At 42.6% G+C, this 26298-nt stretch overlaps 1 protein-coding gene across 1 annotated transcript in view; it reads left to right on the forward strand.

Annotated features, from left to right (window-relative positions):
• The first annotated feature begins 2245 nt into the window (after nucleotides 1-2245).
• Nucleotides 2246-26298, forward strand: part of LOC138297005 (atypical kinase COQ8A, mitochondrial-like) — a 229689-nt gene continuing 205636 nt past the window's right edge. Inside the window, exon 1 of the mRNA XM_069236522.1 lies at nucleotides 2246-2484. The gene's annotated coding sequence lies outside the window, so the exon portion shown is untranslated. The remainder of the gene's footprint in view (nucleotides 2485-26298) is intronic.

Genomic DNA, 26298 nt, shown 5'->3' on the forward strand with positions numbered 1-26298 from the left:
ACATATTGTGCATGGGTGTGTTGCCCTCTATGGTTGTATTTGCCCTGGCAGCTTTAACTTGTGTGAGTTGGTATGTGGTGGGCTAGCTGATTGTCTCTAGGGAGCATGCTTTCGTGATTGGTGTCCATGCAGGTCTGTGAGTGGTGTCCATGTATTGGTATGGCCTGCAGGGCTTGGCATTGAGATGAGTGGGTTGTGACAGTGGGGTGTGTGGGAGGTGGTGGAGTGATGGGAGTGAGGGTGGGGGTATGTGATGGCATGCAGGTAGGGGGGTGATAATAGTATAGAGATGTCTTACCAGAGTCCAGTCCTCCTCCTACTCCTGCCAGACCCTCAGGATGTATGATTGCCAAGAATTGCTCCTCCATGTTTTTAGTTGTGGGGGAGGAGGTGGGGGTCCACCGCCAGTCCTCTGTACAGCTAGTTCGTGTCTTGCTGCAATGGAACGTACCTTTCCCCGTAGGTCGTTCCACCTCTTCCTGATGTCATCCCTTGTTCTGGGGTGCTGTCCCACGGCGTTGACTCTGTCCACGATCCTCTGCCATAGCTCCATCTTCCTAGCAATGGATATCTGCTGCACCTGTGCTCCAAATAGCTGTGGCTCTACCGGGATGATTTCCTCCACTGTGACCCTTAGCTACTCCTCAGAGAATCTGGGGTGTTGTTGTGGTGCCATAGGTGTTGTGTGAGTAGTGTGGGTGAGGGTGTGTAGGGTGATGTGTTGGGGTGTGTGTTGTGAGGTGCATGGGTGGTGTATAGGTGATGGTGGTGTGTCTCCGGTTCTTGTCTGTGGACCTGGTGTTTATCTCGTGGCAATTGTTTGTATTTGTAAAGGGCTGTGGGCAATGTGTGTGTGTGTGTTTTGTAGTGGTATGGGTGTGGTGTGTGTATGTGTGTCAGGTGTGTGTAGTTTGAATTGTCAAATGTGGTGTTGTTTTGTATGTGTGGGTGTTGAACGCGGCGTTATGTACCTCCAATGATTTACCAGTGTTGAATGTCCGCTGTGGTGATTCGTGGGTCATAATGTTGTGGGCGTTGTTCTGTTGGCGTAACAGTGTGGGTTTTGATGCCACCAGTTTATCACTGACCTTTGGTGTGGCGGACTTGTGGCGGCGGCTGATTAGTGACGGATTGGTGTGTGTGTCATAATATGGTGAGCAGATATCCACTGCGCCAGCGGTATGTTGGCGGCAAACGGCATGGCGATAAGTGGGATTTACCGCCAATGTCATAATGAGGGCCTATATGTTTTATTCTTTCAGGGAATGAAGGAACCAAACAGGGATGAAGCTTTCAAGCTTGAAGGAACTATTTGCATGAAGAAAGAGGTGGTACAAAGAAGACTGTCTATGTTTAAGAAAACTGTCTTGGGATTTGTTATTCATGTTATTCCTTCCCAGAGGGTTATGGGAAGGATGTACTTACTTTATTTTGTTGACTACTGTGAATAAAGAAAGATATGAGCATAATCCTTGCCTCCTTATTAGAATTGAAACTTTCCATTACTAAAGCTAGGAGGAAACGTTATATTCTTCATTGAGCGATTCCAGTTAAAATGAGTTTCTTTCAACAGAACACAGTACAGCTTACTACTTTAGTAATCCACAACTCTACCTACTTTAGTGATGCTTAGAAGTTATTCTATTTATTTTAGATTGTGACATCCCTGAAAACAGTGTTGTTTCTGACATCAACGGTGGTGCAACTCACTTCCTTGATTTCATCAATTAAGCTAATTCTCACTTCAGAGAATTTCCAAAACTTGAGGGCTCCAAAAATCTGCTACCTTGATGTTAAAGTTAAGTAATACGTGCTGGGCTAGGCTTCATTGTGTTCTTCTCTATACTTTAAGCCGGCCATAGGCGGATATTTTGGAAGCATCCAGTCGTTCCACAAAGGAACCTGTTATTTTTTTTAAACTACTAATGTCGCAGGAACTTGGAATTGAGGGCACATCGTTTACTGGAACTTTGCTCTCCGAAGCTCCGGGAACGTCTCCAAGCATAAACAGGACACGTCAAGGCGTCGAGGGCGGTCCGCGCGCCTGCTGTTGTCGAGGGCTCTGCACAGGGAGTTCCTGCAGAAGATCACTTGCGATTGGCCGCTGGGTAATGTGTTGTTTGTGCAGTCTTGTCTGGTCTTTATCCCGCCTTCTATTTCAGCACACATTTTAGCAATCCTGGGATTGGTCCCCTGGCTCTAAGTGCGAGCCAGTTTGACCAATCCACGTGCTACATCCGCAGCAGACCGAGCCCTCTTCAGCCAATGGGCGGGGCCGCGTGTGTCCCGCGTGCGCTCAGGCCGCGCGGTCGCTTGAGGGACAGGTAAACACAGAAAGAAGCGAGGGCCGCGTGCACACCGGGACACGGGGCGAGGGTAGGGCGCGAGGACACAACAGTGGCTGCAGCCGAGAGGAACCCCCAGCCAGCGCGTGCCGCCGCTGCCGGGTGAAGAGGCGCGAGCTCCGGACGCCGCACGCGCCAGGTAAGCCAACGCAGCCTGTACCCCATTCTGCGAGATGGGGGGTGCAAATGGCAGAGATGGTTCGGTTGCCGTAAAGGGGGCGGTCGGGGCCTGTTGCTTGCGGAGGCCTCCAAAACAGTCTCAGTGCACAGTGGTGGGTGTGTCCGCCCTCTAGACCCCGTCGGTGCACCCTGCGGTTCCCTCTGTCATTGCTGACCTTGGCCTGCCCCCTGCCTGTTAAGCCTATCTCGAAGTTTCCAGGGCCCTTCATTGTTGTCAGTACCCAGCAGCTGCTGCGACAGCGCTGCACAGCTCTGGGAGCTGCATGGCTGCTGCTCTCTGCATGTGCTGGAACGGCGGAGTCCCCGGCCTGTCCCGGCGCCGGGCATGCAGAGCTCCTCTAACGTACTTAAATAAAGCAAGGCTTCAGCCGGCACGTTTATTTTGCCTAAAAAGGATACATTCTCACGACTTAAACAAAATAAAACCCCCCAGAGTATTTCAGAGTTGGGTACATAAACGCCCATTCGTTCTCCTCCAAGGCGGCCTCTGTGCTCTTAATTTAGGCGTTTGTTTGTTTTCAGCGAACAGCGAGCGCCTGCCGATGCTAACTAAAACAATCGCTGCTTCTGTCATTCCTTATGGTAAACAATACCAGCAGGGTAGTGTTTGGAAGCGACCAGACCGAGTTGACTATCGTGACCCTGTAGCTCATAAATGTACTATAGCTCATTGAGAGGCGCTGCAATCCCATTTTTTCCATGTGGTCAACCGCGTTGCTTCATCCCCTGCTAACACATATCACTATTGTGACTTTTAAAACGTATCTCAAACGTGAAAAAACACCAAGATCCTATACGCTCTGTAAGTATTATTTTTACTTGCATTTATACAGCGCTTTATGCCCTTGATAAAGCGCCAAGCTGCTCTTTTGGTTGGTTGCATGCTTTCGTCAGTGCTTTTGAAGGAAGAACAAATAATCGCTATGTTCCCTTTATGGGTACAGTTTGGGTATCGTGTGAAGATCAGACTCCTGCTCTTGACGCACAGCCGCCAAGTTGAAGCGAAAATGAATCGGGGATATGATGTTTCCATGTAAGAGCGTGAGTGCAGTCACAACCGGGTAACAACACTCAAACCGTAATGCTGCAGATGTGAGGCTGTGCAGACGCAAATAGAGATGAGGCAGTCGTGAAAGAATCCTGTTGATGATGTTAATTGATCTCATGCATTGTAAGCCACGTTTGAGAATGACACGAGGGGAGAGTCCAAAAGTGAAAGTTTCTTCCTTTGGTGGTGCATGCATCGTTTGATTGTAGCATGGCTTCTGGAGGTCCATCCATGAACGGCTGTGGAGCATCCCAAGGGAATGGCCACAAGCACCCAGCCTTTGAATAAGCTCGTTCACTGACGAGCTTTAAGAATGGGTGTTATACAGGCAGCCTTGGCACGTACTCTGAGAAGGTCCACCCAGTAGCAGCAAGGAAACAACGAATGGGCATTAATGCAACCCATCACAGTATGTGCTCTAGGGGATCTGTCTCCCTAGGTCTTACAGAGGGCCTAGGAATGGGTAATATGCAGCCATCTTTATTACGTTCACGGTTACACCCAAGATGTGCAACCCCTACAGAGGGGCTAGTGTATTTTACGATCTACACCCAGTCAATAAATGCTCTGTGGGGCGCACCCAGTAATTGCACAGAAACAGTCCATATAAAATGGCTTTGTGCAACCAGTCACTGTGTTCTTGAGTCCTGCCAGGAGCGGCGAGGTAGTAACCCATAGGAAAGGCAATGGCACATCCAAGCTTGGACTATTTATTCCCCGTGGGTTTACCATTCAGGATGGGTGCTACTGGTTGTGAGGTTGAATTGTTGACCGTGGGAGGGCCTAGTTATATTAAAGAACATGATACTGACAAAAGAAGGACATCAAAGGAAGGGGGCCTTGCGAGACTGGAGCAAAGGTTCTGAATTTTACCCTTTCCGATTTCAAATATGGGAGACCACCTTAACCGATATGCTAGATGCCTGGGATTGACGCCCTAAGAGGAGGGGTTAACTGGGTAATCAAAGATGGCTGCGTGAGTAGACTCTCTCCGATTGGGCCAAGGAAAGGGTTAAAGCACGTTTAAAAAAATAATTATAAATGTGTGTGTGTGTGTGTGTGTGTGTATGTGTGTATATATATATATATATATATCTCCATCCTTAAATCATCAGTAGCCCCCTCGTAAGTTACAATTTTGCACTGGCTATTTAGCAATATGGTGATAACACAGCTTATTTGAAGCAGCAAAATGCAATTAAAACGTGCACCCTGAAAAAGGAAATGGGGAAGGAAGCTGTTCTCTGGTTTAACATGTTCTTCTCCACTTGATCACGTTACAGGATCCCCTGGTAATCGCTTTTGTGTGCGCTGTGGTTTCCTTTTAAAACATTTTTAGCGCTCGGAAGGGGGTTTCCTCTTCCCCCGGTATAATAAGTAGATAACTTTTATTTTAACATTTCTGTTAAAAAACGCTTCTGCAGAATATAATAGTTTGCGGCCGACCTGTCTCTGAATATTACATGGCAGGAGTTCAAACGGGGCTAGATTGTGTTTTTTTTTTTTTTTTTTTTTTTTTTTTTTTTCTTTTCTCCGTGCATGCTTCTGCATTATGTTCAGTTTGTGTGCCTTCTAAAGCAGCACACTGTGAACCTGGGAGGTGTCAACCTGTTATTGATTATTGTTAGAGTAGCAAAGCTTTGGGGCCAAAGTTTGAATGTTTCAGACAGACTCCAGCTGGCAGTGCCAATTTCAATTTACCTGACTCTCCCCTTAACTGTTTCCAACTTTGGCTGGTCTCCTGTATGTTGTAATATCTGATCTTGGTCTACTGCAGTGTCCTACTCAGCATTGCAGGATCAGTCTTTTTTTGTCACAGACTGACACAGATCTATGCATATTCCTTTTTACAAACATAGCAGATTATGAGGATTAAATAGAAATGACAATTCCATAAGGGTAAGGCGCTGCCTCTGCTTTGAGACTGAAGATTGATCCCTCATTAAGTGGATTGTGCTTGATCATGAATGAACTATGGGCAGGGGAATAGTTTGGTCTGTAAGATTGAGTATCGGATTTTCCAACAATCACTTTGGCACATAATGTTAAAATAACATTACACAGGAAGCATCGGGTGGTGGGGGGCTTAGGCGGGCAGTGGAAAGGGAGAGCAACATGGATTGGTAGGGATACTAAGTGAGAGAAAACACAATATTTGGTAAAATAACCAACATTTTTGAATACTTTAAAAACGGAGAGAGGGAGATGGTGGGGTCTGTGTGTGAGATCAGACAGACACCTCACCATACCCACCTTGAAAGCTCTTGTACCCAACTATTTATCAGAAGAGAGATGTATTAGGGGATTGTATTGTGAGATTAGGGGTCTCAAGCAAGGGCTTGATAGTGGATTATGGCATACGTATGAAATCGTTGATCTTGAGGGGTGTGACAACTGGGTGGGGGCTTTGTGTGCGGCTTAGATTCCTTGACTCCCCCTTGGCAATGTAAGAAGATGGTGGATTTGAGGGAAAGAAGTCTCTAACCTATGTTTTTATTAGAACACATATGCAGTGCTGTGTATTTCGACAGTCTTACTTTCCGGTACATCCTAGCTGATTATGTTAGTAAAATGATGTTGAGAAAAGCATTTATCTGAGGGAAAGGACAAAAATCTTTATTTCTGGAGTAAACATGGAAATTGGTCTGGGGTTGTGGGGTCTTGATTTTTTTTCATGATTTCAATAGAGTACTCCGCAAAAAGCCCTAGCATGTGTCCAAAAGTGTTGTGCATTCATTTTTCGAGATTTGTGATGTTGGAAGCCAAATAAGCTATTAGTAACAATACCTACAACCCTGATTCGCATCTTGAAAAATCAGAAAACATTCTACTTTGCGATGGAATCTTCAAGACCGGGGCATGGAGATTATTGGAATACATCGCTTTTCGAATGCTTGTGACTTAACTTAAACAACAAGAGAGGGACTTCATATGGTAATATCTAGAGGGGATCAAGCCCCTGAAAAACATTGTGTTTTATTCATTAGATTACAATGTTGTTCCACCTAATCCACTAATCTGTGCCATATTGAGGTGTATATGACCACTGACGTGCCTCTTAGTTCGCTCATGGAATTGTCATGATGGAGGGGTAAGGGAACGTTCGTTTTTAAAAACTATCATTTGTATGAAACATTTCCAATCATAACATGGTGTCCTGGGTCGTGATTTACAGGCCACATATAGTCCAGGCTGGGCTCGTGCATGAGTGTTGGAGCGTAGCCGATGCTCGGGTCTGCCTCAGCTCTCTCTATTAACATGTTCGCTCGCCCACCTCTAGTTGTGAGGTTGTCTAAAGGTTCCTTTATGATCGTCGCTGATGTTGCTATTAAACCACCACCTGGTAGCACATATCCGATAAACCAGGGAAAGATCAGTGGGCAAGTCGGTACTGCCTGGGTTTGAAGCTGTCAACTCCAGGTTGCATTTCGTTATCTCTAGGTTATGGTAACCTGCCTAGCTATCTCGCTGATAAAGTAGAACAAAAGGTGTTGTTACTGTGGTTGGGAGAGCTGGCATATATCAGACCAAGGCCAACCACACAACCCGGTGGAAAATATATATCATTATTTTTTTTTGACTCGTTTAAGTTCAAGTCACACCCAGCTTTGAAATGCCTCAGGAACCTGAGTTGTGGGCCACAGCCGTGCTTCCCATCCAGAAAGAACACGTTAGCTTTGTTTAGGCACGCATTTGTTATTATTTTTATGTTTCCTCTGTTTTATTGTTCCTTTTAATTTATTTGGGTGGCTCTGTTGACATAATGTTGGCAGTTCTTAGCTTCAAAAACATAGTCATGTGCGGCATCTTGTCTACTTTTGCCTTGGTGGAAAAAGGTAATTGAGAGAGCGTTTTGGAAAAATATTTTCTCATAAATGCAGTTGTAATCCATGGAAAATGTATAAGTCCATATTTTAGGGTGCTTATCTCTGGGCATTGCTAATGTTGTTTTTTTGTAGTGTTGCAGGTGTTTGTTAATAATACTTTGTGTTTTTGTTTTCCCTTTTCTGACTTGCTTTAATATGTTTTTCTGCAATTGTTTTTTGGTGAACGTTGTGTACAGTCATTGGTTTCCTGTTTCTGTAGTGGTGTTTGAAATGGGTGCCTTCCAAAAGTAATTTTGTTGCACATTTTGGGGACAGTCCAAATGTTCTCTTATGAACCTGTTTAATGTCATTGATGTCTACAGAAAGAGTGAAGATAAATTGTCTAAGGAATAGATGTTGATTCTTGTGTCCCTGAAGTCCGGATAGAGGGCTTCAAATTGTGGCCATTTTGGGAAAGGTTGCCTTTCTGTGGATGGCTCCACTGCGAAGTGCTCTCAGACATTTCCCATCTCTACTCAGCCACTCAATAGAGAGATAGTGCATTGACCTTCACGTAGGGCCTAGTTCTGTAAGGTACGTAGTGCATGATCCGGTTCATGGCTAGCAGCTGATTGGAACTTCGTGTACTGTGGACCCAATGGTTTAATTTCAGCTAGTGGAGTCAGTGCGCCTGTTTGACCTTCACCTGTTTATGTGGACACAACACAGCTATTCAGGACTGTTAACACATTTACGTAGTAAAAGGTGCAAGAGAATCGTGTGCCTATGGACTTTAAGCTGATCTGAATTGAATATGTGGCTCACATCACAGTGGATACCTGTTGGATGTGTGTTCTAGTCCAGTAGCGTTATAGAACAACCTTGCTTTGGCTATTCTCTGTGTAAAAACACAGTAGCTTTATACATTTACACATTCAGGGTATATACTTACTCAACAACTGAGATGACCTTTTTAAGCTTTCAAAGGATATAGAAATTGATTATGAAAATACACACCAAGAATGGGATCCCCACTTAAAAAATATCCTGTTAGATTTTAATTAACTACATTTGTAAATTTTAATGTAGATTAAAGTCTACTGTGGTAGAAATGTTTGTTGCGGTAAGCTGCACCGATGGTGATCAATCCGTATGTTGAGTATTCTTGCAGAATACAAGACCACTGACCACAATCTCAGCTGCGCGTCTGACTTCTCAAGCCTCTTTTGGAGTCCCCTCTAGCCTGGGCTGATGGTATTGTGTCAATTTAATGTTGCCACTTGACTCCACGCCTTGTCTCATTTGCCAAAAACGACCTGTTTTCTGTTATGTGAGTAAAATAGATCACTCCAGCACTTGACTATGCTTATGAGGCATAAAGTGGGCGAGGCACCTCAGTCAGCCGTATTGGCAACTCCTTCCACTATGATCCAGGCAAGCTGTCATTTTGAAATATCCCCATATCTGTGTTTGTAAGTTGCGCTGTACCAGAGTCCAAAAGGCAAGTTGGTTTGAAGTTTTGTATTTATTAATGCACCTCATTGGTTGAGAAGGTTTTTGCAAGTTAATAGTGAAAACAGACTGGAAATCCCGTTGAAGAGGTGTAGAAGGCGAAACGTGCATGTCTTTTGCCTCGCCTAGGAAATGGGTACAAAGCTGAATGGACACTGGCAGGGATTTCTAGGATTGTACCTTTAGTTTGGTGGCGACGATCGAGAGAGTATGTTGCTGTCCGGCAGGTGGTGGTCCCTGTAAATAAGTGCGGCTCTCTAAAGAAAAGTGTAGAAAACTCGTGCAGAATGCACACATTGAAAATAAGGGTGAGGAAGTTGGCATGCTTCTGTTTTGACGGAAGGCCATTCTTCTGCTTAATGTACCGTAGGTGTGTTCCTGTACCCTGCATCATGCGCCAGGCAGAGCGAAGGGACGCCCGAATGACCTTGGACACGTGGTGCCCAGCTAAACCTTAGGAAGGGAAAATCTCTCTGCAAGCCTTTTCAATGGGATGGTTGCTAGTCTGGTTCTGTATAAATTTTTAGGAGCAGACATCACGTTTTATTAAAGGTATTTGCAGAATCCTGCATGGAATGTCGTGAGTTCAGCTCCGAGATTTGTTTCCCATTGTCGACCCCCTTTTTTAATATTTACAATTTCTGCCTCTTTTTGTTTGAGGGGGAAAAAAACACAATAAAAAAAACAATAAAAATTAAAAAAAAATTCTCTGCACGGAATGCAACAAGTTGAAATGTTGTGCTTTTTTTGTATCCACGTGGTTAAATTGTTTCACTTTCACTAATAGAATCCCAAACTTGTGCTGCACGTCACTGAGATGGAAACAAACGGGACATTGTCTTCCTGTTACTGCTTCAAAAACCTGGATGCAAGCCATATGCTCATGCTGCATGCTTTTACCACTTCTTCCTCCTTTTGGGTCGAGCTGTAGACCGCTTTAGGTGTCATGACCTCTGGTTAGCAGTGCTTTGCAAGAGCATACATGAGAAGTAATATAATGAGAGAGTGGCCTTTGTGTCTGTCTGACCCTTTGGCTTTCATGCATTTTCATGGTTTGCCATTGCTTGGATGGGCTGTATATAATGACTATCTCATTTTGAGATGGTTACGTTGTCCTGTTTGTTTTTCCATTGTTGGTGATGGTGCTCCAATAGTTTATTTTTGTTAGACTGAAGAAATAACATGTAGCTTGTAATTCGATGACTGTATTCTCATGGAGTGCATCACAAAAAAGGGAAAAAAATGTCAGAAAGCGGACACTGGTGGAAGCATTGGGGGAGTCAGTCACAGAGATTGTAAGTAGGCTGTGGTCAATGGAAGGGACAGCCCCAGGCTGTACGTGGTAAAGCAGAGCCAGCAAATAGAAGGCAAACAAATGTGAGTGACAAAACAAAGTCAATAGTAAGCAGTGGGCGGAATGCGTTCTCACATAGGCTTTAAGCATGTCCCCAGTATGTCTTAGGCTTCGGCCTAAAAGGGAATGCCTGTGGAAAGAATGGTTGAACGTCCTGTCAATATACATTCAACCAAAGCTGCTCCTTTCTATTCTTAAAACATAGGTTTAGACGTACAAAAAATGGATAACGTCTCACACTTAAGCATTTTGAACTCAAAACACCTATCCAAGCAATATTAATTTGTAGCGCATAAACTGTGAAATTAGCATTTGGGAGGGTGGACTAACTATTGGTGCAAGCCTACTCCCTTTGAATGTCTCTACCGCTATCTGAAGGTCAGAATTTCAGACTCTAATACAGGATGAAGCCTTCTCTGTGCTTTGATTTGTGGACCGTAGGTTACCTAGCTCATATGGCTCTGACCAATACCTTCCCCTAAGCATATTACAGTATTTCAATTTTCCTGTAAAATTCCTCTTTAGCCCATCAACCACTTTTTCCTGTCGATTTGCCCTGAATCCAGGCAGTATAAGCACTACAACTAATGACCATAGAAATATCAGACCTTTAGACCGACTAAATAATTGTTGTCGCAACAGATATGGTATAAACTAATGCAGAGTGCAGCTAGAACTATAAATTCATGGTCAGTGAGAACTTTGATGCTTTGACCACTACCTCTGTTCTTTCCAGTTTTTTTGTTTTTTTTTGTTTTTGTTTTTTAACATCCCCACTAACTGACCACTTGCTTCTACAGAACTTGCTTTGAAACAGAGAAGATTGTCTGTAGTTTTATTAAATGAAACAGTTAAAGGATCTGATTTTCCTGATGAATACTGTTAGACTTAACTGAACGGGCACTGCACTATTGGCAGAGCTGATTGGAAGATGTTGTAATTGTAATCTGTAGAAATTGGAAAATTGTATCTTAGTCTGGGTATGTCAGCAGATAACATTCAGATGCTCCCCCTGGCCACATAACAATATTCCGCAATATCAAATAGGAACATATTAAGAACATAACTAACCCTACAGTGTTTTGTTTTTCATTGAGCTTATCTGGATTTACAAAATATTAACCTTCACAGACCCTCTATGTACCTCACAACACAGTAGTAATGGATGGTGTCAGCATAAGGCAATAGGTTATTTAATTCTGGGTATGGGGTGGTTTGGACTGCAGAAATTTCTTTTACTTTTCTTAACCAGCAAACACTGAAAATGCTGTTTGAGGTTTCTAGTGGGCCTGTGTCACGGGACAGTCAGTTTCGGCACTATGCTGCAGTTGGGTGTATCTTAAGTTTGAGTGGTTAGTGGCAACAGGAGAATAAACCAGGTGTGGCAAAGCCATTGGGTCTGAAGTGGCGTGTGTGTGTGTGTGTGTGTGTATGTGTATATATCTATATATATATATATATATATATATATATATATATATATTTTTTTTTTCCTATTTCTTAACACCACATTTAATTTTTAATAAAACTGAACTAGTGCAGATGTACCTAAAAACAGTTATAGGATTCCTTTTTAGTTGAAATGCACGTCACAGAAAAAACGTATTGCTACTGCAACATGCTGACATGGTTTAAAAATAAGAGTGTCTAAAAAGAAGGCCAAAGAATAGAAGCGCCAAGCATTGGCAAGCTAAATATTGCCCTACCAGCCCTGGCAGTGTAGTGCGCTTCTTGTTACGCGAATGTGCGCACATGATCAGGGCATGTTCTTCACTCGTTGAAAGAGGCGATGACACAAGTGGGCAGACCCATTCCCCCGCACTATATGCTTTTAGAGTAATCAAAATTCAAACAGTTGATCACAGCAGTGGAAGAAGAGTGCTGACTGAAGGCCCCGGCAATTATATGTGTATATAGTTTTATTTTTCTTAGTACATGAAGCTAGCAGTCTAGCTAAAGATGTCTCTAGGCCAGACTTAGTGTTGCAATGATTGAGCTTTGCTGGACACTGGACAGTAGGTAGCAGTTAAATTGATTATTAAATGCCACATGGCAGCACAAAATGAGAAGAAAACCCATGCATGTTTTAGAGTCTGATTAGGGGCTTTAACTTGGCATTAGCCGTGTATGAGAAAAGCCGGGATAAGGGTGGGGATTGTCTGTACCAGCTTGAATAGGAAGGGAAGAGCAGTCCTTGTTCAGAATAAGAATGATACTCTGATTAAGAGTTTATGCCGTTTACTAGTACTGTGGTCTTCATACAGCTGCTCGAGATTCTGCCTAGAAGGCAGAATTGATGAACCAAAAACTACCGTATAACGCACAATAGGTGACCAGGGAATGCTTGCAATTTTTCTAACCTCTGGTATTCGCATGGGGTAGCGTTACCGCCGTTGTTGGCCCAATTATGCTTCTTTAGTGGGCTGTAGCTTGGTTGCACTGATATAGTGAGCACGAGACTCCAGTTTAGTCATACCCATGGCTGCTTACGGCGTTTCATCAGAGGCACAAGGTGATGAGATGAATGCTTGCAATTTATCCAACTACCAGCAATTGCTTGGGGTAGCATTTCGGACCACCATGCCACGTCAGATTAGACCAAAGCCATATACAAATGAGCCTTGGTTCTGTTCCAGTAGGGAGTCTAGCCCAAACTCCCAAGCTAGGGGCTCTCTTAACTGGAAGACACGCAAAACAAGACTGGTATGCCCTGATTGGTTCTCTTCAGTTGGTGCAGCTTGGTTGAGATGGCGCAGTGAGCAAGGGACCCTCGAATAGTCATACCCGTGGTCACTTAGGGTGTTGCATCACACACACAAAATGTGATGGGAAAAATGCTTGCAATTTGTTTAACTGGTTGCAGTTGCTTGGGGTAGAATTCTAACCCATCGTTTGTATGGCTGGGTCCAGTCTGAGGTGGCACGGTGAGCAAAAGAATAGTGTGTTAGAATGCTACCCAGAGCAAAGGTAGGTGGTTAAACTGCAAGCATTCCGCCCATCACCTTTTCTGTGTTTGACCAGTGTCTGTTTACACTCCGTTACCACTGCCTCATTGGATGTCTAGTACTAGCCAGTTCTCAAAAGGTAGCTGGAAGTTCCTGCCACTGCCCAGCTTACTGATATGTCATTCCTACTAGAAGGTAACTGGACTGAGAGGAAACTAAAGACATTCAACTACATGGCACCTGTGAATGGCGACTGAACAAATACACCCCCTGTACTGTAACACATCAAGTGCTGTGCTCACTGTTGGTTGTAGCATCGAGGAACTTTAAATAAGAGACCCATGTACTGTCAAGCACATCTGTCTCACTGTGTAAGTGTACATACGTATATGTGTGTGTGTGTGAGCTCAAGGTTAAATTCACAAAAATGGGTAGTTCAGAAAAGCAGCTATGAGTAATCCATCTTCCTTTTACCACTAGGAAAAGGTAGTTGTGCTTACTAGGCTTTAAATATAATTTTCAGTGTTTTTATTTTTTTGAAGGACTTGCTTCTATTCTTGCTTTCGAACCACTCCATTTCCTGCCAGAAGATGCAGAAATGGAGTGAAATTAAGGTGATAAAATCCCAGCTCTCCTGGATCGAGGCTGGCTATGTAGTGATCAAAACCACCAATAAAGGACCTATTCCCAGAAGTTGCTAAAGATAGACATTTAACTGACCGCTACCTGTAACATTTCCATTTCCAGTTGGAAGTAGTATATTTGGAACTGTCAAGCAGCTATGATGTGGCAGTTTTAAAATTGAGTCTAACACAGTAGCTTGGGTTGGCTGATGCCCATACCACCCAATAGTGCATGCTGAAGGCACATATTAGTAAATATAATCCTGTTGGGTTTGGAATAGACAGGAAGGCTGTACTGGAATAGAATTGACTGCAGACCACATCAACTGAAATGAACATCCTTGTCATGATCTTGGTTTCCAACATCTCACTTCAATCCCAAGTCAATACATTCACTGCACACTTTCCACACAATGAAAATACTACTTGTACCTTATCTTCCACAGGGCTCTTACACAGGATTACGGCAAGTCTTAATGTCAGCTCTTTCTTATACAAATGGTTTCTAAATTGGAATCTATAGAAAACTGATTGTCAGCTTGCAAAGAGTTCAGAACGTGGCTGATAGATCAAAGTTAAATAAATGGTATCACATTACCCCGGTGTTCAGAACATTACAGTGGTTAACAGTTGCAAGAAGGATATTCTCGAAATCCCTTTTCATTACACACATTGTGATCCAAGGAGTAGGACCAACCTTCCAGTAATTCGAACTCTAATTGAACAGCAAAAGTAGAAACCTTGGATCGTGAATGGTCCTACTATTTTATTTTTTCAAAAAGCCTGTCAGGGACGAAGCTTGTTTTCAGTATAGACATATAAGCTGTGGCGCATGCCGTGAAAGTGCATGAACACAGTCAACAACTACCAAGGATTCAGAAAAGTAATGAAGCTGGCCTTTACAAAAAGGCAGCACCCGAGTGCCCTCTAAGACCACAACCTTGATTGTTTTTATATGCAGCTTATGAAACTATTATCAAATTCTGTTTGCTTAGCCTCTCTTGCGTACGATGCTCAAATGACCACACACCCCATGTTTGAAGCTCACTCTCCAGGCCTCAAAACAACACCAGAATTCAACACAAATAGATCTTGCTTTAACCAATATCCTACCATCCATGCACTGTTTAAGAAACAACAACTCCTGTGACCTGCTGAAAAGCTCTTTGGACCCTTGGTAAGAGTGGGGGAAGTGCTATAGAAATAAGACATTACTTGAATAGCTGCTTTTTTTCTTGCTGTTCTCTTTGCAACAGAAGGAAACGTTTGTTAAAACATATGACCAGGACTGTGTGGTAGTCTATATTTTGGTAATCCTAGTTAATGATTGGCTAAACGCAGCAAGCCATTATCATTGACCCACACTAGTGTTTTTTTTGTTTGGCTGGTTAAAAATAAAATAAAAACATCTCCTAGCCTTCAAGTTTGGGCTGGATGCTGAGATGTCTGCACCTTATTATATTATCAGTGTTGGGAGACTAAAGAGGCTTGTTTAGAGCCTTATTAATGGAGAATTCTTAGTTTCTGTTCCTAAGTACGGTGGCCATAAAAGTATATGTTTTGAAGGTCTTGGTACTACCAGATTTTATGATGATATGTGAGATTTGTTTTCTAAACGAGGGTATCCTTTTTTTTAATAGAAACAAGAATGCCATTTTTTATGAGAAAATGTCCAACTGATCGTAGTAGAAAACTTCAACTTTACTAGGTTGGGAGTGCCAAAAATAAGGTAAGGCTATAGGACTTGCCTGATATGTGGGCTAATTTCCGGGTTCGTGGATGACTGGTAGGTCATAGGACCACAGCGTCCAGAATAGCAAATTTGCCGGAGCTGTATTGTCCGTGGTATCCCAAAGGGCCCTTTCCTGACTCTAGGAGGGTCACCTGACTAGGGGATAGATACACTAATGTAAGTTGCATTGGGTTGTATGCATAAGTTGCTATGGGAGCATTCTTACTCTTTTTCTAGTGAGGTCTAGGTTTTTTCTTTATTTTGGTCCTGCTGAAGCACCACCTAATCCTTTTTGGACTAACCAGGGCGTGAAACATGTTAACTGTTGTTTTGTAGTATTGAAAATTGAACACACTCACATTTGGGTAACATCAGATCATCATTTCCGGTAACTCCCCACTATATTTTTTTTAAACCTTGACATGGGTTCTAACGCCTATAGTTAAATGACAGCACCCGTACTTATAGTCGCTGCTGATTTCACTGGTTTAGACTTATTATTAAGGAAGTGCGTGGCCTGACTTTAAATTGGGTAGAGCGTGCTATTCTAGTGCTCAACCAACCCAATAGATAGGAGGATTTGCTTCTATACCCTTTAGATCCCTCCGTGTCATTTGTAATTGCTGTTGATTGGACTCTTCCCCTGCGTATCTTGCCAAGGTGGACATTCTCTTTTGTTTGCTTTACCTGGGGCTTCCAAGCACTGATTTAATAACCACACCAACTTGGGTTTTAGTACGGTGATAATTCTTTAATCTACATTAAACCTCCCGGGATTACTGTTTTCTTGATAGGAAGTAGTCTGTGCCTGGTCAGATCTTGCTGTCTCCATGCAGTGGGCTGGTGGGTGTATTCAAACTGTCAAAAACACCTGCAGACTCTATTTGCAAGGCAGGGGGGTTTGGTGGGATCTTTCCATGTGCTCAAGTGAACGATTTTGGTCAACACGGAAGTAATGACATAAGAACAGGGGTCAGTGCTTCCGAAGTCTACTTCACTCTTCGCAGCTGAGGTTACCTTCTCTTTGTATATGGGAGTGTAGTGAGCAATGCCTAGAGATACTAAAACACGAGCCTTGTCGGCCATGTTCCTCTTAGTGCACAGTGGCTTGCTGAACTCTTAATAAGTACTGTTGGCATCCCAAGTGCTGGCTTTGGACATCTCCTGGGTTTGCATTTGTTCATACTCGCCTACTGTTGGCACAACCAGCAGTGCCCTTGGTAGGAACAAGATTGCTTTGTACTTGTATAGATTCTGGATCTCATTACTGTAGTGTACTGCCTGGCCTTGCATACCCAGTACCATTTCTGTCCCTGCGTTCTATACGATCTTCTCTGGGGTTGTAAACAAATGAGGTGCAAGGGCTCTGCTCATTTGCTTTCATATTGCAGTGGACACAACTCATCAAATACTGCGAGGTAATGTAGTAACATGAGCTTAATACATGGACACATAATATTTTAGATCTTTTAAGCCAAGCATTTGTCGTTTTTTTTATTTTATAGATCGTACCATCATGGAACAGGAGACGAGAGCAAAGCGAAGGGCTATTAAAGCCATGATGCTATGGTGTTGAGTGCACCTGCATCACCGGGGTTTTTGCCAAATACTGCACAAGCTTTTGCATAGTCCTTCAAAATACTCTTAATTCGTGCCCTGTTTTTGAGATGCAAGAACTGGTGCAACACGACCTGGCTCAATCATTGTCATATACATTCAGCCTCTGTTTTTTTTTTTTTTTTAATGGAGGTGATGGACTCCTTAATAAAAGGTGATAACAAGCAAAGACTGTGTCATAGTGGTCAAACATTGTGGCTTTGATTAAAAACCCTATTGGTTTGGGACTGCAGATACAGCATCCAGGTTATTTATTGGGTCTGTTTTTTTTATTTTATTTTTTAGGTGTCTTCTAGGTTTTCTTGAGCACCCCATGAATCGAGGGACGGTCCATCCATCAGCCACTCAGTCATTTAGCATGTTTTTCATGTGAGCACCGGTGAGGTTTTACGTTAACCTGAGGTATGATGTAATCTGACGGGGAGATGCAGATTGATAGATACATGTAGGACAGTTTGGAGAGATGATTTGTGGCTGCTGCATTTTTAGCTCCTAGTGTGAACAGGTACTCTTCCAGAGGCACATTTGTTATTTTGGATCCAACTTCTTATTAGTATCAAGTGGGTGCATCTATAATTCTGCCTGCAGAACTGACGAACTATAGTAAGCGGTCAAGTCACCGCCTTCACAAACATTCATCGAGGAGCAACATTTTCAGCAATAACACTTTTCATATAGAAACTCCTTGTAAGTGAAACATTTCCTAGTTAGTAGCCATTGCTGTTCTTTTTGTAAAGAATCCGACCTTTTATGGCATTTTCATACTAATGTGTAATTCTTTTTTTTTCACTACACAAATCTCATACCGCCAATGATGTGTATTTTAGACACAAATTTCCAGATTAGTGAGACTGGAAGACCAGAACAGCTCCTCTGAAGTTACTGGCTTGAGCTACATGCAGGGGAGGTTTACAGCCAGTGTCATCGTCCTTTGAATTTCATCACTGATTTACGTTGTGTGTTTGACTGCTGGGATCGAGTGTATCCGGGGACGTGTATGCATCTGTGCCAGGACTTGAAATGTGATGCTTGTCCTGTGCTGTTCCTTTTGAACTTCATACGCAACCAAGTCTGAAACGTGCTTGTGTCATTGCCCTCGAGAGGCTTGAAGGGCGTTTCTAGGATTTACTGGAAGTGTGACTCCACACTTCTACTCGCTGTCCTGTTTCTGCCCTTGCGTGTGGGTCACTGATCGAAGTAATTGTTGCAGTGGTAGATGGGCAAACCACAAACTTTTGTCCTACTTAGCGCCTTACTCCAGGGCAGCATTGGGCCTGGTGGACATTGGGAGGTCAAATTTACAATTCTAACTCCAGTCCTAGAACATTTAGGGAAAGAGCCACTTCCCAAATATTCCCGGAGGCTTATTTGCTATTTCAACTCCATGTCTGGAAAATTTGTGGGAAAGTTCTAAATTCCCCAAATATTTTTAGACCGGTTTGAAAGTGGTAATTTTAAATTGGAGAAATTGCTGCTGTAGGGCAAAAAACTAGGAATGCCTGTCTTTGAGGTCTCAAAGTATCAGCGTCGTGAAATAATTTCAAATGAGCCTTCATGCACATATGATCTGGATTTGTAAGGACTCCTTAGTGTTCTAATGCATGGGATTAGTGGTTCCTTTATGGTTGCTTAAGTTCAAGAGTTTACCTTCTGAGTTTTATAATTACTGTAGTGACATGAAATTAAACATGTTCTTACATTTGTTTGTTAACCCAATGTTTTATTTATACATATGATTAATTTTTAACGCCAGTTGAAGCACAATGCGACACCTATTCTTACCCCTTCAAAGGAGTGTTTGCGGGACAATCGTTTTGTGGTTGGTGTTCATGTAACAAGAGCAGTACGGGTCACTGTTACAGGAAAACTGATGGGCATCATGAAAGTGAGGTGCCTCGTTAGAATGTGTTGAACAGGAAATCAAGCAGTGTTGTGGTGCACTGTCCTATTGAATTGCACCGAAAATATCTTTCTGCAATGCTCTTAGAGTTTTGGAGTTAACTGTGTTTTAGAAATTCATAAATCACATATACACAATCGGTGATATGGTATAGAGGTTTGTCCTAGTTGGTTAGAGGGTCAAAAACAGCGTAGAAAAAGGCACTGGCCAGTCCAGTCCAGTCCAGGCTGATTCTACTTTCCTTGAGCATCAAATCTGGCAGGCTTCTTCCTCCTGCGGTATCTTTGTGATACCCAAAAGCTCCAGTGAAGTAATGTTCTGCTCAAAAATATTGCCCAAGCTGTGCATTGACATATCAGTTTGCATTTCATGCACATGCAGTGAGGATGGTGGCCAGTAGCAGGACTCCATGGTTATTGCAAGTGTATGGTTGCACAGACCAGTGGAAATCCACTTTTCCCAAAAGCCATATTTATATTTTTTGATTTCTAGAGTAAAAAGGTTTAGCCTCAGACACAGATATGCTTGAGTATATAGGCTTGATTTCTCTAGAAACTCTAACCTTTGTTAGCAAGGCCCTGTTGCTCATCTCTTCTTGAACTCTGTTTGGGTAATGATAGGTATGGGTAGGTGACAATGGTCGGCTCCCCTTTGTTATGCAGAAGGGATCTTCTATGCAGGGCCTACCTCTTTGACTTTTCCCATAGTGCTAGTCCGGAAGGCTGCTGATAGCCAGATGCAGTTGCCAAACACTTCCTGTGCTTATGCTTTGGGTTCACCAGTTTGGAGACCTCATTGTCGCTACCTGGTGTGAGAGCAATCACTTGCAGCAAAGGCTGTCTGTACTGCATGGCCAAAAGCTACTTTTGAAAGGGAACTGCTTCAGACTGACTCCAGAACATCTACCTGGGATCAGCCTCCCATGTTTGGATTAGGACTGTAGAAGGGAGACTCCTACTATCCCACTAAGTTTCAAGTTTGGGAACAAGGGGGCGGGGGGTGCTCCACAGAGGATTTTAAGAACTACTGTTATCAATGGTTGGTGTCCCCTTGGAGAGATATTGGGGACAGCACCTGAAGTCTGTGCCATCTTCCTGGAGAAGCTGTGAGTCTGCCTGGAAGCCTGCCTTGCCTGCTGAGAATGGGAAGACAGTGTTTGACACTTCAGGGAAACAACTGCCTCATGAGCAGAAGCCCTGCCACTGTGCCAGGAGCTTTAGACAGAACAGAAGAGTGGACTGAATCAGGGAAGTGTAATTGGTGCAGACCTGAGTCTTCCGAGTGGGTCTCATGGTCTCCTTCCAAGCTGAAAAAGCTTTGTATGCCTGCAGAACTAACAGCCTGAAAGTGTGACCTTCGGTGTGACTGCAACATTAAAACCCGCCTGCAGGAGTGGACTGACTTCTGCTGACTCAGCTGGGAGCTGACAGAGCTGTCTGGGGATCTTACCTGCTAGGGGCTCATGCGGTTTGTGTCGGCCCACCTGGGGCTGTGCTGCTGCCATGTTGGAGCTGACAGATTACTTGACTGAAACTGAACATTTAAGGTGGAGCTGCTAGCCTTTGTTGCTTCTGCGAACCTTGAGTTAAGACCACTCACACCGCTGCTGTCCACTGACCTTCAGCTCAAGATTCCTGCGAGCCTGATGTTACAGCCAAGTGAGTTTGAATATGCGCCTCTGCCACTAAACTGAAAGAGTGTTTTTCTTTTTGAAGCCCTGAAAGAAGTAGTGGGACATGATAGAACTGAATTAAGAGTTTAAAAAAAATATATAAGTATAAAGGAAGACTACTGGCACACACAATTGTGAGTTCACACCTGTGCCATGATTTCACCTAGTTATAGCCTGTAAGATTATAACAGTGTAGCACCTGTATTAGAACTCTGTGCCTGGCTGATCTTACTTTAGTTTGATGGTTTGTTGTATAGTAAAAGTACTTTTTTTTCTATTTAAATAAAAAAAAAAAAAGGTCCTGGCTGGGCACAGTTTGTCACTTTTGAAGAACTGTGGGAGTCCTGAATGTCTTCTCCCTACACAAACTCAGTGAAAAGCCTTTGACTGATTACCTTTGCTATCCTGAGAGTAAAGTGTGGAAAGGATGTGCTTGCCACCCAGTTTGCAGTGCCGTAGTAGGTCTGGCCCTGGAACATCTATGGTAAAAAGCCCCAACACTGATGGATGAGGTCCAGTAACCCCTCCTTGCCCCATCCCTCCCGAAAAGGTTCCTAGTAAATATGCTGTTTACTTTTGTGTTTTGATCTGCTTTCTCCTGGGCAATTGTCTAGTCCATTAATTCCTGGCCCTCCTGTTTCTGGTGGAGCCTAGTCAGTAGCCTAATCACTTTCCTTAAAGATCTTGGGCCAATTCACAAAAGGGTCTGAGTACAGAGTACTACTACAGCAGTAGCCTAATGTACTTATTACACATCTCGAAAGCCAGGCCCAAAACTCCTTATTAGTGAAGGTGGAAAGCTTGTACAGTTCTTTCTATTTGTACTAATATATAAATATTCAGATTGTCAATGTTTTGAGACCCATTCACAAAGGCGCTGAAGAGTAAGGAAAAGAGTACTACAGGAGTACTAACATACCTTTGTTAATAGGCTTCCTTGTGTAAAGCGGATTTAAACTTGGGTTTTCTTTGATGGTACATTATTTGTGTATACATGCTCTTTAATGTAAAGACTCTTTCAGGCTGCTAGCTTATGTTGCCATTGTAGCTTGTACTTCTTAGTATGAGTGTTCCAAGGGTGCTTGTGTAGATTGCATTACAATTGCCCAGCCTTACTATGACCTAGAAACCTGATCAGCTCCATCCAGGTGCTGAATTGTAGGGGCTGGGGTAGGTGGGGAGAAGTAGGAGTACAAGAGTATAGATGAGTGGGAAGGAAACACTTGTGTGGACAGTTGGAAACTTTTTTTATGTTGATTACTTTGTTTAAAGGAAGCTGGGAGTGGAGGGTTGAGATGCATATTGTGTGACTTTTTTGTTTTTTAAGTCAACCACATTATTTTTCCAGGACACAAAGCCAGCTGGACATTCGAATGTGTTTTTTTTTTTTTTCTCTGCAATGCCCATCTTTAAGAAACCACTATTTGAGATATTAGTTTATCTAATAGTGTTTCTGAAACTGTGGGTTAGGACCCACAGGTGGGTTGCAAAAGTCCTAGTCTAGATGTAATTCACATTAAAAATAATTAGCCTTCTTTGTGCACTAGTGCAAAAGTTCTGACCAGTGTCCCCAAGTCCAGTTCTCTTTGGAAATGGAAAGGACAGCAATCCCTTAGTGGACTGTAAACCTCAATGAAACACTTGTGCCACCTTTATATACATATGAACCTGCATACAAAACTAAGCACACATATTCCAAAGTCTAGTTTTAAAACATACCTGTGCTAGTTTTAGCAAGCAAGACTCAGTGAACCTTCCAGTATTTGTTGCTGCTGTCTTTTTAAAATCACAAAGCCATTTCATTACGTGATCTTACGCAGCCATACCCCTTGAGTGTGACTTGCACACTTAAATTAAGGAATATGGATGTGGCCCAATGGCCTGAGTTGCTGACTTTGGATCTGAGGAACCAGGTTGGAGTCCCAATGTTGGGTCAGAATCCTTTGATTCTAGGCAAATCGCTTAACCTCCCGTGCTTAAAATAAAACAAATCTGACCTTTTGTAATGTAATCTACTGCTCAAAGTGCTCCAATGCCCTTGGGCTGTGTTAGTCCAAACTGTACCTCTGGGCTGCATTTTAACAGCAAAGTAGATATGGGGCCTTACCCCGTACTTTGCTGCAGAAGGGGTTTCTCAAATTTGCTAAGATCACTGGTATCCGCACCAGGAATTTTCGGAAGCCTTGTGATTTTAGTGATCGGATGCCACAGACCAGCTCCCCATTCTGAAAAGTGTTCCAACTCCAGCAGGGTTGTGGAATTTAATAAAATATCTACTTTTCCATGGTACAGGTTTCTTCATAAATCTGCTTGTCCTGTAAAAGAATCTGCTTGTCCCGTTGATGCCATGTAGTGCTACAGCAAATTATGGAAGCTATAAGAGCTCTGATAATAGCCTCTCTTATTATGCCAGTCTTAAATCCTATAGAACAGCTTGAATGCTAGCAATGTCCTTATTTTGCTACTTTCCCCAGATCTACATACTGGGGCTGGAGGTAGCGGAAAGCAATAGTTCCAGCGTCGGAAAGCCCATTTGAGTCTGTGCAAACCTACTAACTGCATGTTTAAGGGTTTTTACCAGCTATTCTCTAATCTTTTCCTATAATGCGAAAGGGTGGAAATTTACTCCTGACAAGGGCATAAGTAAAACTTCTTCCAGGGTTGGGGGAAGTGAGCTTGTAAAAGGTCAACAGATTTTCGCATGAGCAAATTTACACATGCACATTTGCGTGTGCTAAAATACAGTTCACAAATATTTTTTACGATTTCCTACTCTACTTGTTTAAATTCTTGCATATTCATGAAATACAAACATCTGCACTAATGCAAAGACCTACAACATGGGTCCACTCTTGTGATGGCATTCTGCTCTTTCAGAAGGAGCATACTGGCACACCAAGTCAGTTTGTTCAGTGCCAGGAACTATTGTGGCAGTGTGTGATTTTTTGAGACAAAGAAATATTTTTGCTTCTTCCTAATGTTTGTTATAATGGTGAGGGCCTGGCAGCTCCCACAGCATTAAAGTTTTACAAAAACTGTGTCAAAACAAGACACGCATTGACAAAACCAAACGACTGACTTCCAATATCTGATTGGTTGGTTTTACCAGTGCTTGTTTATTTTCATATTGCCCATTATCTTGTTGAAAATGGTTACATTGATTTTCACTTATGAATATTATTTGGCAATACTAGTGTGCGTCAACACATTTTACTAAATGATGTTTCAAAGAAATGGTACCTACAATTTCACAGTAGTTTAGCATACATTTTTTTCCTGGTTGTCAATTGTCAGTTATCTATGTCGGTCAGATACCAAGGGGTGCTGTCATGGTTGTGACATTATTATATTTAAAAAATCACCCCTGCCTCATGTCAATTTAAGCTAGGTGGGTCGCAGAAGTTTGTCATTCTAAAAATGTGGGCAGCACTGATCTAATAGTCTACTGCGTGTATTCTGCAAATAGATCAAAACATAGATTGAAAATCATCTCTGCACGTTCCTGCATCCCAACATTTTCCTACCAACTGTGCTTTCTTCCATTCCAATGAAAATCACTTCAAGGTTAGAGGCCTAATTGTTCTTGTTGCTTCAAGTCACCTGATGGAGATGCCGCCATTTCCATTGAGCACCCTTTCCTTTATACAGGAACCCTTTCTCTTGGAGGTTGATGTGGACGAAACTGCATGACCATAAGGCTAGCCTTCCCCTGCTGATTGGTTTATTTTACACAATTTTATTGTGATATCTCATTCACCTGTGAGAAGCTATGTTTGCTACTGATTACATTTTAAATTCTTCTGAAGTCGTGTGCATAGGTCTGTTTTTTTTTTTTTTTTTCTTTCTTTTTTAGCACCCACTTTTCCATCCTGCAAAGCTAGGTTTTCATACCTTGATCAGGGGGTGTGGAATTTAATAAAATATCTACTTGTCCTTGGGACATATTGCTTCATAAATCTACTTGTCCCTTTGGTGCCATGTAGTGAGGCGAGGTAGTGGTTGGAGGGGAAGTGAACTTGTGAACACTCAATAGACTTCCGCATGAGCAAATCTACATGTGCATATTTGCTTGTGCTAAAATATAGTTTTAAAATCTTCTCAAAGAGTACAATTTCCTGGTCTACTTCTGTAAATTCTTTTGAGTTTACGAAAGTAACTAATACAAAGACCTGTACCAGGGGTGCACTTTTGCGACTTTCTGTAAGAATTGGGGCCCCAGTTAGGTCTGGCACTAACCAAGACATTTTGTTTTTTTTCTTTAAATTCTTTTTCTCTACCTATCTACTGGCTTTACTGTGAGTGATAGCATTCTGCTTTTCGGCAAATCAGCATATTGGCACACAAAGTAGTTTTGTTCAGTACCAGGAACTACTGTGGCCATGTGTGCTTTTTGAGACATTATTATTATTATTAAAAAAAAAAAAAATATTTTGCAATGTTTGTTACAATGGTGAGAGCCTGCACCTCCCACAAAAATAAAGTGTTACAAAAGTCATGTCAAAACAAGACACCCTTTAACAAAACCAAAAGACTGGCCACCAATGTCGGATCGGTTGGGTTTGCCAGTGCTTGTTTATTTTCATGTTTCCCACAGTACTGCTGAAAATAGTTACACTGATTTTTCCATCATGAATACTTATCTTTGGAAATACTAGCATGCATCCACACAGTTTACTAAGTGATGATTGGAAAAAATAGTACCTAAAATTTCACAGTAATTTAGCAAAAATGTTTTTTTCCTACTTGCTTTTTTTCTGAACATTTTATTTTGAAAGCCGTAATCGTCAATCTTGCTTATAACAGCCTGCAAACATCTGCATCTTATCAGAGCATTCTGGAAACAGTATACGTAGCCTAATATTGTTAAACTTTTTTAATGTGTCACACTTTTTTTTTGGTTTTTTTCTGCAACCACTGTCGGTAGTGCAGTGTGACCTTACAACATTTACTTAAGAGTGCTCACCCTAATAATAAAGGCTTTGCATTAATGTACCATAAATAAGTTGGAACAGCATTAACATATGGACATAAATATTACCTCAACTACATACCCTGCTTCCCTGTAAACTGGCAGCCAAGTGGTTTGTGCTGCAGGAAGTACCCTGGCTAAGAACCACTGCCCTAAAGTAAATAAATAAAAATTGATGGATGGAATGCTTGAATTATTCTAAAGCACTGGTAATGACTGGCCATATTCCAGTTGATTGTTATTTCGCACACCAAGCTACCTCAGTTTTGAACCAGCGATGTACAAATCAGCCTTGACCCAGCACCAGTGGGAACAGTCCAGCTCGAACAACCAGGCCAGGTCCTCCTTGAACTGGAACAAAAGCCACCCCAGTGCCAAGTTATTAACAGTAGCTAAGATTCATTTGAGCATTCCATCCGTCACTTTGTTGTATACTTTTAGTATGTCGCCAACTTAACATAATGTAAGTGGGGCAGCGAAAAGCTACTCCTCCCCATCCCCCCCTCAACCCCCATCGCACCCCACCCAGGCAGGATGGCCCCCCTCCCAGCTACACCCAGGTCCTATTGTTCAGTCTTTAGGCCCAGTGAGCATT

The sequence above is a fragment of the Pleurodeles waltl genome, chromosome 5 (assembly GCF_031143425.1).
Source record: "Pleurodeles waltl isolate 20211129_DDA chromosome 5, aPleWal1.hap1.20221129, whole genome shotgun sequence".
Lineage (NCBI taxonomy): Eukaryota > Metazoa > Chordata > Amphibia > Caudata > Salamandridae > Pleurodeles > Pleurodeles waltl.